Source organism: Passer domesticus, chromosome 14, assembly GCF_036417665.1.
Source record: "Passer domesticus isolate bPasDom1 chromosome 14, bPasDom1.hap1, whole genome shotgun sequence".
NCBI classification, from domain to species: domain Eukaryota; kingdom Metazoa; phylum Chordata; class Aves; order Passeriformes; family Passeridae; genus Passer; species Passer domesticus.
The window spans coordinates 15,461,253-15,477,744 of NC_087487.1; the positions used below are offsets into that span (position 1 = coordinate 15,461,253).

Here is a 16,492-nt window from a genome sequence, read left to right on the forward strand (position 1 = left end):
TTACTCCAGCAGAGAATCTGGCCTTACATATAAATAGAAAAAAACTACTGAGCTGCTGTATCAAAATCAATCCTGTCCTGCCCCTTGAAGCTGCCAGAAACAGAGGAAATTTATGCTACTTTTAATAATGGCCTTAAAAAGTTCTTTGATGAAAAATTACCTCTGAGTCTGCCTCTTTGGAGTGTGTTTCACCCATAGTACATGAGTTACCAGTGCCAATTTCCATCTTATCACAGATGTCCTTTCTCAGAGCGCAGAGTATTTGGGGCTGAAAAACAAGGGCCTTGCAAGCTCAAGTTCACATGGAACATTTTTTTTGGCAGGGTCCATAGGTCAGCCTATAAAGAAAGAAAATATCTCTGTTTTCTTCTGCAAAGTTATCAGATTTTGAAAAGAGAGCTTTCTCCTCTTGTGAGGTCCAGGTAAAAGTTCACCCATTCCCTGGCTGCTTGCTTCTGACAAACAAAAATTAAGGACCTGAAAATAACTGTTTTATCTGAAAAAATGCTAAACATCCCAAAACAAACATTCAGCTGTGCTGCTGCCAAATTCCACAGTAAGAGAGCTGCAGGCTGAGACAGCTCTCCTCTCGCTGGGGAATAACGGGTAAAGTTTGGCCAGCTGCCCCTTCCAGCCCTTCGGGGACCCACAATCCAATTGCAGTGTCTTAGCGGATGTGAATTTCAAGGTTACACCTGGGTGTTCAAGGGCAGGGCCAAGTGTAATCGGCACTTAGATCATAGATTAATCTTATTTGCCATCTATTAGGTTTGATTCCTGCTTCCCGCTCTCCCTCCCTAAAGCCAGGATTATTGTGATAGTTTAAGATAATGGATTCTAACGGAAGAAAGGTCACGCAGGCATTGAGATTTGGAACCTTAAGATAATATGATTAATCTAAAAGCTTCTTTCTGAAAGGGGAGGGTACACTCTCATACGTTTAATTGAGGGGAGAGAGCGAGAGAGAGGGAGGGAGGGATGGAATTAGCAACATGAAAGGAGGAGTGAAGGATCCTACTTTTGTCAACTGCAATTAATTAACATAGTGAGGAAAGCATTCATTTTCAAGCTGATAAAACTGGTCTTTTTTTCATTTTAAATCCCTAAAAGTGATGGTTATTCTAATTTTAGATTTTTTAATTGCAAGGCATTAATTTATAATAACATGCATATTGATTTTCAGAGATACATACATGACAAATAAACTACCTGGGATGCATGCAGATATGCATGTAAAAATTCATGTGCTGAGGGATGGATTTTGCTGTATAAATGAGAGATTCTAGTATCAGGTGCTTGGATTTTATAGGCACTGTAAGAAAATTCCACAATAGAGAAATACATTGTAATAAGTTTATAGGGGTAGCCAAAATGTTCTGGGGACAGTGGAGAGAGACTTGCTGCACCAGAGAACCAGCAATACTATATTGCTGCACAGTGTGACATAATAAAACCTATCCTCAGTTATTTATACTGCCTGAGATTATCAGATAAAGGAATTTTAGAACAAAGAAATAGTCCCTTTGTTATTTATGCCATTTATTTACATGGGTATTTGGATAACCAAACATAAAAATAAAAATAAAAATCATGTCCTTATGTTCAGCACATGTTGTTTCAATACCACAGGAATTTTTTTTAAAATACTTTTTGAAAAATGTCTGTCATATTTCTATTCCATTTTTAAATCATAAAAATATTTCCGTTAAGATTTATAAACAACTACTGAATACTAATAAACATGTTACAGGCCCAAATCAGGATTGCTATTAACAAGCACTTATGTATGATGACCCTGCCCACCCACTTACTTAGAATAATAAAGTGGAAATACTTTTTAACTGACTCCTGGCTCTGAGATCTTTTGTCCCATCCTGGAAATGTTCAAGGCCAGGTTGGATGGGGACCTGAGCAGCCTGAGCTGGTGGGTTCAGTCCTGCCTGTGGCACTGGTGTGGGCTGGAACTAGATGGTGTCTAAGGTCCCCTCCACGCCAAACCTTTCCATGGTTCTGGAATTCTGTGGTTCCATGGTTTAAATGCTACTCTTTCCTCACTGGTGCTTTTCCTCAGTCAAAAAAATGAAAGTGAGATGCACACACAGCCTTGTTCCCACTCTATAGGACTTTGGGCAACCACTTAAAAATCATAGGCTTATGGAAAGGGTCACTGGTGTTGGGAGTGCTGTAGGAAAATGGGGTGTCTTGTTCTTGTGTCTGGACTTACGAGTTCTGGGTTAATGGTTGGACTCACTTGTTTTGGAGGTTTTTTCTAACTTAAACACTTCTGTACTGGATGGATTTGGAAATCTTCACTGTTATGTCCCTTGGGGCTCAGAAGATCAACCCCATAACTCCAGCAGCCTAAAGTGTACCCACATGTCCACGTGCACATCCCCAGAGCTCACTTCCAGGGGTGCCTGCCCTGCTTGGAGCAGAGCCAGGATGCTGCCACAGTCCCTGTTAACATGGAAAGCATGGAGCCTCTCATTTTAATCCCCTCCCTTTGTGACCCATTTTGTCCCTTTCCACAACATGCTCTCTGAGCTCCTGCATGAAAAGGAGGGCAGGAGAATTCCTTTTCTCCCTGACCTTGCAGCCTGATGAAGAACTACTGGTGAGATTATTCCTAGAAACTCAAGAACCAAACCAAGTGTTACTGCTGCCGTGGCTGAAGGGTAATGTAATTAGAACTTGAGCTACGACTGCTTAATACAACCTGTAATAATAATATATGTCTATCATCATTCAGAGCTATTCTAAGACTCGGAGCAGTATTAAAAGCCATAGGAAATAATTAGTAATGAAGAGGAATCATGAGTTGCAGGGTGCTGTATTCACACAAGAACCAGCTGCATATGGCTTTAAAAATTACTGTCTCCAGCATATGCCATCCCTGCAAGAGCATCTATAGATAAGTTAATATAAGAAAAGATAAAATACCACGAATGGATTAAGCTATATATTAAGCTTTATAATTCTGTGGATAACTGAAGGAAGGACATTAAACTGAGGCTGGATAGAGAGAGGATGGAGCACTTAAGATCCAACTATGGGTATGCAAAAGTGAAATGCTTGCTGCAGTTTTTGCACTGAGTTTGTGAAAATTAGAGTTTTTCACCAGTTACTGTTGCTCTGTAAATTGTTTTAGAGTATAATATGGAACAGGCAATACAGATTTCCCAGGGAAAAGAGCAGTGAGACCAGACAAAGCTGCTGTGGGAGAAGATCTGCAGCAGCTGGATACACCCCTGAGAGGGACTGAACAGCAGAGGTAGGGCTCAGTCACAAGTAGTGATGGATAGACACAGATCAGTCAGAAATTCACTGTCTTCCTTTTCAAGGTGCCACATTAGCACACAGTTAATTGTGCATAAAACATTTGAGAGCCTCTCTGTTGTTCACTACAGTTCTAATTTGCCTCCACACAAGTGTCATATTTTTGATGGTATTTTAGCCACGTTTCCATCACATTCCTTCCAGTGACTGCCTAATTCTAATAAATATATAAAATAAATAATTAGGCTAATCCTTTTTTTTTTTTAATCTCTATGAAGTTGAAAAACAGAAAAGGACATTTAAGACTACCTGGAATTCATCACTTGGGACTGAAGGACCTGATCCTCCAAAAGTCATTAGCCAGGGACACAAGATATTTAAACACACACACATCAACTGCATAGACACTTCCACTGGCTTTGGTATAAAAGTAAAGTTTATGCCTCTTTTGCTGTGCCAGTACCCAATATTTGGTGGCTCTGGGGAAAGCAATTTTCAAATATCTCTTTCAGAATCAGGCTTTGTATTTTTAGAGAAGGGTATTTCCAAAACAGGCTTTGAGCTTCAAGTTCAAGCAACCCTAAAAGTTTTAAAGGAAATGCTAAAATGTCTGTTATTTTGCTTTTTCTCCCCAGTTTTTGCAGGATTTGTGACCGTGGGGGAGGAGGCACTTTATTAAAGAGCCATAAAGGGGATTTTGTTGTGACATTCAGCAAAAATCCTCTCACTGTGAAACAACATTAGCAAATCTCCAGGCTGATGTTCTGTCTGTTGGGAGAGCAGAAACAAATATTTCCCATGCTGGGGTGCTCCAATATTGCCCAGAAACACATTAACACCAGAAAACTCCATCACTTCCACCCTCATAATACAACCATCACTTTTGAAGCATGCAGACAGCTTCAAAGCTTATAACAAACCTAGGAAAGACTTCAAGATGGAAATTAATGGAATAAACGAAATAGAAAAGGAAAGTCTCTCTGCTGCCTGGGACCTGGGGGGTTGCACAGACATGTGAAAGCTCCCCAAGGAAGGTTTATTTCCTACAGAACAGGGTTGCATCTGGAATTGTTGGTGCCCATTTCCCACAGATGAGTCCTAAAATCTGCCACCACAGGACAAGTGCCTAAATGCCCTAAATCACCTCATCAGATAACAATTTAGCAGAATATTTCCCCTCTCTTCCTTCATTCAGCTGCTGGGATGGGTATGTTTTTCACCTTCCTTGGAAGTAGTTGTCAGCTCTCTTGAGTCTCTCCAGAGGAAAAGCCTCTGACTAATATATGATGTGCTTATTCATCCCAGACGCAGGGCATATCATTCTCGAATGACTGACAAGCATTCTAAAATGAAGAGAGCTAGAAGTGTGCTCTAATAGTGATGGGAAGCATTTCTAGTCAAACATAAAGCAAATTAATGTGAGCCCCCACTGCACCTTTAATCTGGAAATGTCATAAAGTAATAAGCAGAGTGACCCTGGCAATGTCTAAGGTTGGATTTCAATAGATTTACATCTTAAAGGGCAACTACATATTTTTAAGTAGTAGGGCGCTAAATTCAGAGCTTCTCTTTCACCAGTGCAAATCTGGAGGGACCTCGCCAGTCTCAGGTACAGCAGAGACCAGTGTATGATCTTATTTTATAAGTCTTCATTACAATAATACTTATCTCTATATCAGTGGGCAGCTCCCCCATTCAAAAAAAAAAAAAAATCCTGGCCCCTCAATATCTCTCATTAACTTCAGAAAGGGCAGACTCCAGTCTGCATGTCTCATTTCAAACTAGTTTCATCAGAAGTGTAATTAACACACTCTTTTGATTAGCATTCAGAATGAAAAGCTGTTTTGAGCAGCTCCCAAAACAGAAGATTCAGTAATACAGATAAAAAGCAGTAGACTACAGGTCACATCCCCGTGCAGAAGAAACAGTTTTCTTCCAGAAATGGAGTATCAATCCAGACCTGACCCTTCTGTTGCATCCTTTGTAGGTGAATAAATGAATAAGTGCACAGAATACTCAAAGCAATGAGACCTGAGGAAGTTCTTTAAATTATTTAATCCCTCTTCTCCATCAGTCTTATTTAGAGTCTTTTGTCTCCCTTCTTAAGACCTATTTTAGATGAAGGACACCAAGAAATCAATTTCCTAACTAGATACAACATTCTTCAAGAGAATTAGGAGACCCAAAGCAGTGAATATTGATGATGAAGTGGCAGTGACTCCCATGAGCTCTTCAGTACCCGATGCCATATCATGGAAGAGAAATGTGCTTTACTGGGACATCCAGTATCTCTTTTCAGTGTTTGCAACTGTTATTTGCATTCTCTGCACGGCCTTTGCTGAGGTCAGCCCACAGCAGCTGGTGAAGAACTCTGGTTATGATCCTGCTGCATGTCATACTGAGCCATCCCTGCCTGTAGGACATTGGGAAAAATCTCTTCCTCTCTGAGTGAATGGATTGGTTTTCTCCTGACAGTCACCCAGGATGAATTAATATGGAAGCACTTGTGGCTCAGGAATCCAAAGGTGAAGGAGCCAAACAGGGAGCAAAGCAAAATGAGAGTGTTGCCACACAGTTCCTTCTCCTGCAAAAGAAGAGCTCTGCTTGAAGAGGCAACACATGCTCTGGGGATGGAAATTCAGTAAGCATGAAAAAGTTAATACAATTCAACAATTTACAGGAAGATTTCATGTTAAAGACATCTATTTATTTCTGCGTGAGGAAAAAAGTAAGATAGCTGTGTTTTTGCATTAATCCCCTACTCTACCTGCCATTTTCTCTAAAACACAGGAAATTATCAAGAAAAGATTGATAAAAGAATGTGGGAGAAAGGCACCAGGTAGCAGGTGTATCACTGTATTTGTGTGCTTTCACTCAATGCAGGATTACATTTCAGCTTAAATCCTTCCAGGGGCTGGAAAAGAAAAGAAAAAAGAAAGAAGGAAAAGAAAAAAAAAAAAAAAGAAAGAAAAAGAAAAAGAAAATACATTTTGTGATGGGTTGACCCTAGATATTTTCCAGGTGCCCACCAAAGAGGCTCCATCCCTCCCCTACTCAGCAGGAGATGGGGGAGAAAATGTAACAAAAGTCTCGTGGGTCGAGATAAGGGCAGGGCACATCAACCAGGTGAGGTTTTGCTTCTTGAAATTCCAGTCACTGGTATCACTCCAGCGAGGAAATGGAAAGGCAGAGGTGTGCAAAAGCATGGGCTGTCCAACAGTCAGAGCAGGGAAGGGAAGGCAGAGCCTTTGGAGCAGCAGGCACAGAGTGGCCATGTAGCCCTGAGGCGGTGGCAAAGCGCCCGGCGCTCAGAAGTGTCAGGGATGACTCCAATTTGAATTACTGGGATCTGCAGGAGCCAGGCACCTCTTGAGGAGAGGTTCTGAAATGTTATGGTTTCCCCCAATGTAAAATGGGGTTAATCATACATCCCTAACTCACAGGGGTGTTGTGAAGATTGATCAGTTAATGTTTGTACAGAGCTTTGGAAATGTAAAGTGCTATATAAATGCTAAGGATTATTATGTTCCACTCTTTCTCTGCAGCTGAACCCTTTGGGGAAAAGGAAGAAAAATCTATTAAAAAGTGCTACTTGCGTTTTACATCTCTGCTTCTTTTTCTCCTCCTTGATGCTTTTAGTAACTTGGGGGGGATGATCTCTAAAAAGGATTTGTGGGCTCATGTTCTGAATCCTCTGTCAGCCTCCCTCACCTTGTTTTCACTCATACATATTTAAGGTGGGATATGACATCCTTTAACATACACCTATACTCCACAGTCAGTGCCTGAGCTCAAACCACAGCTTCTAGTGCAGGATATGTCCCTAATCCTTGCTCAGTTAGGACATGGTGGCATTGGCTGTGGGGCTTGTGGACAAACTTTGGGCTTTGGCTTCCCCCAGGAATGGCCTGCTGGATGACGAGCCTGTTATGTGGTCCAGCTTATCCCTAACTGAATGTTAAATAACATAATTAGCCCTGTGAGAAGAGCTTTCTAGCTCTTGGTGACTGGTGTCTGTGAGCTCTAAGTGCAGGCTTCATGGGAAGAAACACCACTGGAAATTACCCGTAAATTTAAAAGTATGAAAGAAATAGAGTGCACAAACAAAATCAATTCTGTCAAAATCAAGAGTGACTGTGGAGTTATTTGAGCAACATTTCTGTCTCTTCAGGCAGGAGAAAGTTGGGGCTGTTTAGCCTGGAGAAGGTTGCATGGAGATCTTATAGCCACCTTCCAGTGTCTGAAAAGGACCTACAAGGAAGCCAAGGTGAGATAAGACAAAGAGGAATGGCTTCGACAGAAAGAGAGATTTAGATTGTGTTTTAGGATGAAGTTCTTCCCTGTGAGGGTGCTGAGGCAGAGGAACAAGTTGTGCAGAGAAGTTGTGGATGCTCCATCCTGGGAAGCATCCAAGGACAGGTTAACAAGGCTTTTAGCAACCTGGTCTAGTGGAAGGTGTTCCTGCCCATGGCAGGGGGTTGGAACAGGGTGGACTTTAAAGTTCCATCCAACCCAAACCATTCTGTGATACTATTAGACATACAACCCTACCTAAAGAAACTATACCTTGCTCTAGAACTAAATCTCCTGCCTGACATATAAAACCTTTAAACAGCATGTCTACAGGTGTGTGTGAACTGTTCACCCTGGGCATGACCTACAGGAGGGCTGATGCTTTCCCAGACATAACCCACCCCAAAATTTCAGCATTTCAGGCACAGTGAACATTGTCCTGCACACCAACAGGCACAGAGTCCCTTGTCCTCTCTCTCAGCCTTCCCTGACACTTAGGATTAGACCAGTAATACACTGAGACCAGTGGAAAGGTTCCTGTTGGTCCCCGGTCATGGTAATCCCTTTAGTTGCTTATGGTCATACATGGCAACAATGGCTAAACAGGCAGGTGGCACTTGCCAGCCCCAGTGCCATCCCCTCAAACACACTCTGCCTCCTGGAAAGATGTGGAAGAGTAAAGCAAGACCCAGGACAAAAATTTGCAAGCCAGAAAAGTGAGGAATTAAACTTTCATTTGCTACAGCAATTCAATCAGAGGATTTGCAAGGATAAATTAATTAAAAGAAAGACAGAACAACACAAATGGTCTCAATAACACACTTTAGCCTATACCAATGTTGCTACAATAATGCTTTAATAAAGAAATGGTTCCACCCCCCTTTTTTTTTAAGGAATACCCCCTCTCAACTAAAATCCTCTTCAAGTAAGAGCTTTATTATCTCCAATTTCTTGGCAGCCACTAGAGTAAAGGTCACTTAATAAAGTGCATTTATTCCTCATTGCAGGAAAACAATATGTCATCCCTGTGTTCATTATTTACCAAATTGTCTTCATTTTTTTCTTCACCTGCTGGGCTTTGGGCTATAAAAATAAATAATCTTGTAAAACTAAGCCAGGTATTTTTATAAAGGGTCAGAATTTGTCAAACATGCTCAGTTCACAGAGAGTAAAGGAGAGTGAGAATCAGAGCAGCGGTGCTGAATGATTCATCCTCAGGAAAAATATATCCAGTTAGAAATGCAGACAGAGAGAGGGCTGAGTTTAAATAAGCTGAGAAAGAGTCATAAACTGTGAGTGTAATCACTGCTAATAGCTCAAAATGTATGACAAATAACAGCTGAAAAGAGTCATTTCAGGATTCTCTGATCCTGTGTTAACACTTGACCAAAGAAAAATTCAGATCTGAATTTTCTTTTTCTGAACCAGAGACCAAATTACCATTTGACCTAATGAATTCCTGAAGAAAATAAAAATAAACATTTCAAATCTGATTATAGATTTCAGGATCTTTGAAGACAGTACCTGAGAGCACAAATAGTCAACAGGTTTTAGGGTGTAAACATAAAAAATATCACACATTGGAGGTTCATGCATTCAAACGCTCTGGTTCTTTTAACACTGTTTTCTTCCTCCAGCCTCTCACTTTCACCTGTGCACATCCCCAGCCCCAAGGTGAGTGAAATGGCACAAGGTAAAGCTAGAAGGAGGTTAAAATCTGTGTTTCTCAACACCATTTTTTTTCTTTTAGCAACCATCTGAATTTTTCTCTCTAGCATTTTTCAACCAGCTCCAGACAAAACTAATAGGATATGCGTCTACCACATCTGCGACTTTTTAATTTGTGTATGTTGCATCCTATTTCCCTGCTCTCCATCTGCTTGTTGTCTTTTTAAGCTAGGATGGTGCAGCAAGCCTTACACAGGCGGATGCTGAGGGGCTGCAGTCTGACTGCCTATATCCCCTTCCCAAATCACAGCCTTGCTCCCTGCAAAAGGGATGTGTCCATCCATTCTTCTCACAGTGCCAAACTCCATGGGACTAAGGTTAGAGCTGGGGGAGATTTTATGATGACAAGGCATTATTTCAGATGCATCAGCATCCCCTTGTAGCAGATGTAAGTGCAATAAAATCACCTTTCTTGGAGTGTCTATGAATTTCTGTCTTGATCTTGAACTTTAACTGGCAAAACTTTGCTCGTGCCTACAGTGCATTCATCCCTCCACAAGTTAGGGGAGCATCTAAAATGTAAAAGTAAGCCTTTAGGGGGTTAATATGCCAGCTGGAATAGCTCCTTTGGTTGAAGTTTAGTAAATCCAGCCAGCAGACTGTCTGATTGCTAATAGGATTTCCAGTGTAATATCTCCTTGTAAACAAAAATACTGCACTTATCTGCTGGGCATCTCAGTTGCATGCGTGCGTGTGTGCAAATGCGTGGCCCTACGAATCTCTCTTCTGCATTTATTAAGCATCAGGAAGTAATCTCCTCATGGTGCAGCCAAATGTAAAACCAGAAAACTCTTTAAAGCAGCCTATAGCATGCAAAGCAAATCCCTGTAAAAAGCAGGTCCTCGGTGGAAAATTTGCTAAGTCCTCTAGAAAGCATATAAAGATATTTAGCTTCTATGGAACAGAGTTGTGTCTCTTTTGTGGTTTTTTTTCCCTCCATCCACTCCTTCTTGTTTTCCCCCACATCCCACAAATGCACAAAATTTTGTCTCACCACTTGATCTTCCTGAACTGTGTCCCTGTAACACCAACCTGCTCCATGTCTCCTTGTGCTGAGGAGCCCAGAACTGGAGACGGAACTGCAGGTGTGCCTCACCAGACTGTGTAGAGGGACAGGATCACCTTCCTTCCCCTGCTGGCAGAGCTCTTTCTAGTGCATCCCAGGGTACCATTGGCCTTCCTGGCTACAAGAATACTCTGCTGGCTCATGGACAGTCTGTTGTCCACCAGGACCAGCAGGTCAGCCCTCAAGCCCTCAGCCTCTACTGGTGATATAAAAACATATATTATCAGATAATAATCTTTAATATGTCATAACATCTTACGTTTATGCATTTGTCATAGTATGAAAAGTCTCTGTCTTAAGTTTCCCATAGGAATTGCCACATGTAAAACAATGACAGAAATAGAAAACTCATGTTATGATACCAATATTGGGTTGTGGTGCCACCTGAGCTGTCACTCAACCCTCACAGGTAATCCCTTACAGCTTTCCTCTGTTTCTTCCCAAATGAAAGCAAGGGCAAGGCTAGGAGATGAACAAGTAGCAGAAGTAGCCCATAGCCCTGGTGGTTCTGTAGACAGGAAAATCAAGGGAACAGCTCGTGCTTTGATCCAGATATTTGTCCCTCCACACCTCAAGGCTCCTTCATTGAGGCAGCAAGAACTTTCCTCCTGTAACTTCTGAGCAACGCATTTGAGACTCAGGCACTAATATAAAGCCACCTAAATTCTGCACAAAACTGTAAAGCAGCCAAGATGCAAAAAATGCCTCCTAAGTTATTGCTATTTTGAATTCAGATTTTTTTTTTTAAGTCAACAGAAGTTCTCCAGCAAAGAGCAATTTAGGAGTGATGAAGGAACAAGCAGGCAAGTACACTGAATTCCCTTTCTCCATGAAGAAACACTTCCTGGCTTTGCTGGAAACCTCACAGAGAAAGCTGCCATCACTTTTTCTTGCTCACAGGGAGTGACCACAGGGGCTCTGCTCTGCATGTATGAGCATAAAAACTCACTTTTTGACACCTGAATAGAGGCACAGACTGGATAGGCCAAACTCAAACACTTGGCACGTTTCCTGCTAGCCAATTCATACTGCTTGAGATACCTATTATACAGAGAAAAGTAGTTCCCAATCTCAGCCTAGAAATCCAGAGACTTTTTTTTTTTTAAATTAAAAGCAAATAAGACTCCTAAATTGCAACCCTCACTTATCAAATGGCTAATGTTATCTCATTCTGCAGTTTTAGCCAGCTCTCCCCAGTGGTCTGCCAAATAAATACCATTCTTTGTTTCATCCAGATTGATCTTCAAATCAGTCTGCCCTCCACCCAGCTTCTATCTTCTGAAGACACTAAATGTATCATTCTAGCACATTAGTGTAATTGCCTATAATAGAGATGTGCAGTTAGAGGTAATTTACATGCACATATGCCTAACAGTGCCCTCACATCCTCATTGAGCATAAGGGATGGCAGGTAGAACCTTGTGAATGAGTTAGATGAACACTTTCTCATTATTATTCTTTATATATTTCTTTTTTCTTTTTCTTCTTCTCTTTTTTTTTTTTTTTTTTTTTAGGAAAAGGAACAAAAGGACAAAAGTGACATCAACTGCATCTCCATGTATTTCTGTGAGGGGGCACATTTTCAAAACAGCTCTTGCTAATAGCAGGAGCTTTGCTGACAAATCAGAGCAGTTGTGTATATTTACTTCATAGCTAGAATCCCACTAGGAGATACCCTGTCCTTCATGGAAATCTGAAATGATGGAAGTAAAAGAAATATGAAAGTTTCAATAATTACTAACCTGATTGTCATGCACTTACTCCACAATTCCTTATCCAGAACACCAAAATTCAATATAATAAAAAACTTCATGTGATTTTCTGCGTCAATATTTTCATAAAATCCTCACCAACACTGTCCTTGAGGTCCCTAAGGATAGCTGAATCTGAAAGACCTTTCATGAACTGAATCTAAAGAAAATGTTTTGAGAATTTCTATTTTAATGGGAAAGAAAAATAAAGAAAAAGGAAGAAAAATTTCACACCAATTTCCCATATAATTTTACCTTTCTTTGTCCGAGAAATTCCTATGGATTTTGTCCCTTCCAATAGAAATAGCTTTTGCAAAAGATGGAAAAAGTCTTCCCTCTGGAAAACAGGAATAGGGACTCTTACATGAGTTTATGGGAGCCATATATTCTCTGCAAGTAAAGATTTCATTCCTAAAAGAGGCTGTTGTTTTGTTTGTTTTTTTTTTAAACAAGTAGAAACTGAACTTAAAAGAAACAAAAAAGTGGTTTAGGATTCAAATTTTATGTTTAGTAAATGATTGCACTATCCCTTAATATCCTTCTACTACTTTTTCATTTTCTCCATGCAGAGTAATTCCCATTTCCACTTTGCCATGCAATGTTCTGTGGCACCCAGGCTCAGCTTCAGCACACACATGACAACATGGAATTTTGAGTTAAAGAAAAATATTATTTAATGATTGAGTTGAAATCCCTGCACTGGATTTTAAACCTGGCCAGATTTTACTTTCAGTGCCATAGAGAGGATCTACCCCATTGAGTCATGAAGCTGAAAATAAACCAAACCTAACATTTAAATTATGATTTTGAGCAGCTGAGATGTTTCTTTCATACCTCATTCAGTAATTTGCAATGTAAAACTGCTGCCATAGAAGATCCTCATTCAGTGATTTTTATATGGATCTTGCTATTTAGGGAGAAGAAGCAGAAAGAACCAAATCCTGTTCTAGAGGAGGCGTAAATCAGACTATTTCTGCTGAGGACCCAGTCTGGAGTGTCAGAAGCTTTTCTAGTCAAGTTCTGAAAGTGTAGTGTTTTTATGTCCAAAATTATTTAAAAACTTGCCTTACATCTAATTTTTAAACAGTCTTCCCACCAAAAGGACTTTTGTAGCTGGAACTCTTCACCCTCACACTGTGGAAAATCCCTTATGCTGCATTAGTGGGGAGGAAATCTTTGCAAACCACCCTTTGGAGAGTTTCATACAGTCCATAATTCTGAAGGAGAAGGATTTGAGTCCCCTTTCTCATCAGAGACATAAACCCAGGCCACTCTGCTGGGGAGTTTGAGCTCCCTTGTGAGCACCATGCCAGGCAGAGACCTCCTTGCTTGTTGTTGTTGCAAGAAATCTCATTTTTTTATGTTCTCCATAGTGATGAGGCTCAGTGGGAGGCTTCAGGCTCAGTGTTGATGACTTTGGTGCCAACACACTTACACCCTAAGCCTGTTTTTCAGCCTTCTGCTGCAGGGACTCTCTGTGGAGGAGAGACATGGGTGGGAGAGCTATGGCAGGAATGAGATCCTGAGTTATCACAGGGAGACACAGATCCATGTACGTTGCAGAACAATAGATCATGTTTTTATGGCACAGGTTTCTTTCCATAAACTGAAATGCTTATGTAAGTAATCATTGACTTTTAATCTGTATTAGTGGCATAAATGGATTGGGCAGAGGCAAGCAAATTTACACACAGTTAAAGAAGCTTCCTCAGGGACTTCCCTCTTCTTTGTTCACCAGCATCAGGTACATTTTCTCTGCTTTTCTCTTGTAACTTTGTCTTTATTGATTTTATAATAAATCACATGTTTCAATGATCAGCAATTTTTCAGATACATAGATAATACTTTTTCTCTTATAGAATAATATTTTGCACTCGTGGCTTCTTCCATTCAAGTATCTCAAGCACTTTGCAAGCTTCACTTACTTAATGCAGATCAATTACAGGCAGCACCTCTTTTAATAACTCTGCTTTTCCTTCAAGGGAATTGCATTTGGCAAACCTGAATCACGGCTCAGTGTTAACATAAACACACAAATAATCCAATACAAACATGAATGACTTCCCTCATTTACAAAAGGCAGCATGGCACGTGGCATTAACCACTAATCTGAGCTTCCTAAGGTTACTTTTCTTTTGGTTTTCCCAGAAAGTGTGTTCTGATTTTCCTCTCATCATTTGTTGGGGTGGAGAAGTTGTCACTCGGAAGCCTGAAACTATTCCCATCTCTTCCCATCTCAGCTGTCATCAAGTCCCTGGCAAATGAGGTGGTTGAAGCAGGATACCTCAGCCTCAGCCTCTTCTTCCCCACACTTGGGGTTTCTAGATTAGGGAAAACCACCACTGTTCCACACATTATAAAACTTTTAGCAAGAGGCTAATGAAATGCAAAGCTTTCTATAAGGCCAACACTAGCCTTCCTATCAAATCATCTGAAATATTTATTTGCCCTCCTGAATAATTGATAGGGGCATCAGCTCTCCCGGTCAATTGATTTATTAAGGGACTGTTTGGAATTAAACAGCTTAAAGATATTAGATTTAGCAGCGACCTTGCTTGTTAGCATATTCATTTACCTACGGGAGCTCCCATTAGATATTGTTAATACATGACGTTCCCAGTCACGGCCTGGATCTCCTCAAATTGCATTAACACTGGGCTGTTTAGCCACAGAATAACAGGTTTGATTGAGTGCTTGGGCTTGGTGTAATTAGATTTTCCTAGAAAAGGGAGAACTATTTTAATGCCGTGTGCGTTAAACTAGATATGTCATCAGCATTACTGTAATTGGCAAACAGGAGCTTTGGAGACCTGGCTGTGTGTGAATGTTTGTGTTTATGGCTTGTCCTGCCATTGTCATAGATGCCATATAACAGCCCTGCTTATTTTCCTGTGCATGACACTGATAGAAAGTAGCTGGCCTCCTTAATATGCACCCTGTTTGAAATCAGCGGAATATTCTATATTGAATAATGGGATCAATTTATTGTTAGTTAAAACTGCCAATTATTTCTCGTACTGAAAAGATCATGAAACTGGTTAATCAATGATAACATGTGTTTGTGTGGTTTCATTCTATGAGTTTGTTGAATATACAGGAATGTAGAATCAGAAAATGGTTTGGGTCAGAAGGGGACACTAAAGATCATCTCACTCCACCCTCTGCCGTGGGCAGGGACACCTTCCACCAGAACAGGTTCCTCAGAGGCCCATCCAACCTGGCCTTGAACACTGCCAGGGATGGGGCATCCACAGAGAAAGATAACCTTCCCAAACTCTACCAAAACTTACCAGAGAACACATTTACACCCCTCTGCAGCACTTTCAGCAAGGCACATTGTTCATTTCAATTATTCCAGCATGAAATGGAGTAACAGAGCAGGGAATCAGGCACTTCATTTTTAATTACACACACCTTGATATAATTGAAGGTGCACACAGGTAATCAAATGCTCACTATCCATGTCTAACCACAAGAGTCCTTGAGGGTCAATGCCTTTGGATATGTATGCACGAAATTGCCATTGGCTTTAAAAAGCTGTTTGCCAAAACTCTGTTACAAGTGTACCTGTAGTTCTGTACTGGATGCTGAATTAGCAGGAACACATGGACAGAGCCAAGGGAAGAGCTAGAAAAAAATAAAATAATAGAACATGGAGGAATTTCATAAATCTGAAGAAAGCACAAGTGTTCATTGTGACTTTGAAAGGCAAAACCAGAGAAAAATGACTGGAAGATGTACTCAACTGCTCTGTAAATTCAGTGAGTGCTCAGTGTGGTCAATGGCAGCATTGTCTCCACCACCAGTTTGATTATAAATTTTTAGGATGGCTCATGAAAACACAGTTGTTCACAGCCAATTCAGGAAGCTAACAACGAGCCTGTGTTTCAACAAGTTTGGAAGCTACTGATGCAATTACAGAGGGCAGGGAATGTATTTATTTATATGAGTAGATACACATACATATATTAGAGCAACTTGTTCAGCAGAAATGGGGCTGAAGTTCCTACAGGAGAAAAGTGCTGTGGAAGTAAGGAATGTGCTGCAGTCAGGAGGCTGGATGTAAAGCAGTGTTGTCAATATGGGAGCTTCCATCACTTAACAAAAGGAAGAGCAACAGGAAAAACAAATAAAATCAGAAAAAATATGGTTCAGACTCCTTCTCCCCCAAAATACTACAAAACATCTTGAAATATATACCCTGATATTAAAAAGTGATAAATACCATGTTTTCCTTAAGTCTGTGCTCTCTTTAATGAACAGATTTGTTCTGCCAGTTCTTCAACAAGTGAGGAATCCACTCTTCCCTTGTTTTGGCTTTTTTTTTACCCTTCCAGTGGGACAGAAATACTGGAAATGTTGTGAGCTGGTTGGTTTT

At 40.6% G+C, this 16,492-nt stretch overlaps 1 long non-coding RNA gene across 1 annotated transcript; it reads left to right on the plus strand.

Moving 5' to 3' along the window:
* The first annotated feature begins 2,550 nt into the window (after window positions 1-2,550).
* Window positions 2,551-5,526, plus strand: LOC135281013 (uncharacterized). Its single transcript, XR_010347801.1, has 3 exons — window positions 2,551-2,675; window positions 3,149-3,271; window positions 5,384-5,526. It is a non-coding gene; the product is annotated as an uncharacterized LOC135281013 (long non-coding RNA).
* Window positions 5,527-16,492: the final 10,966 nt, after the last annotated feature.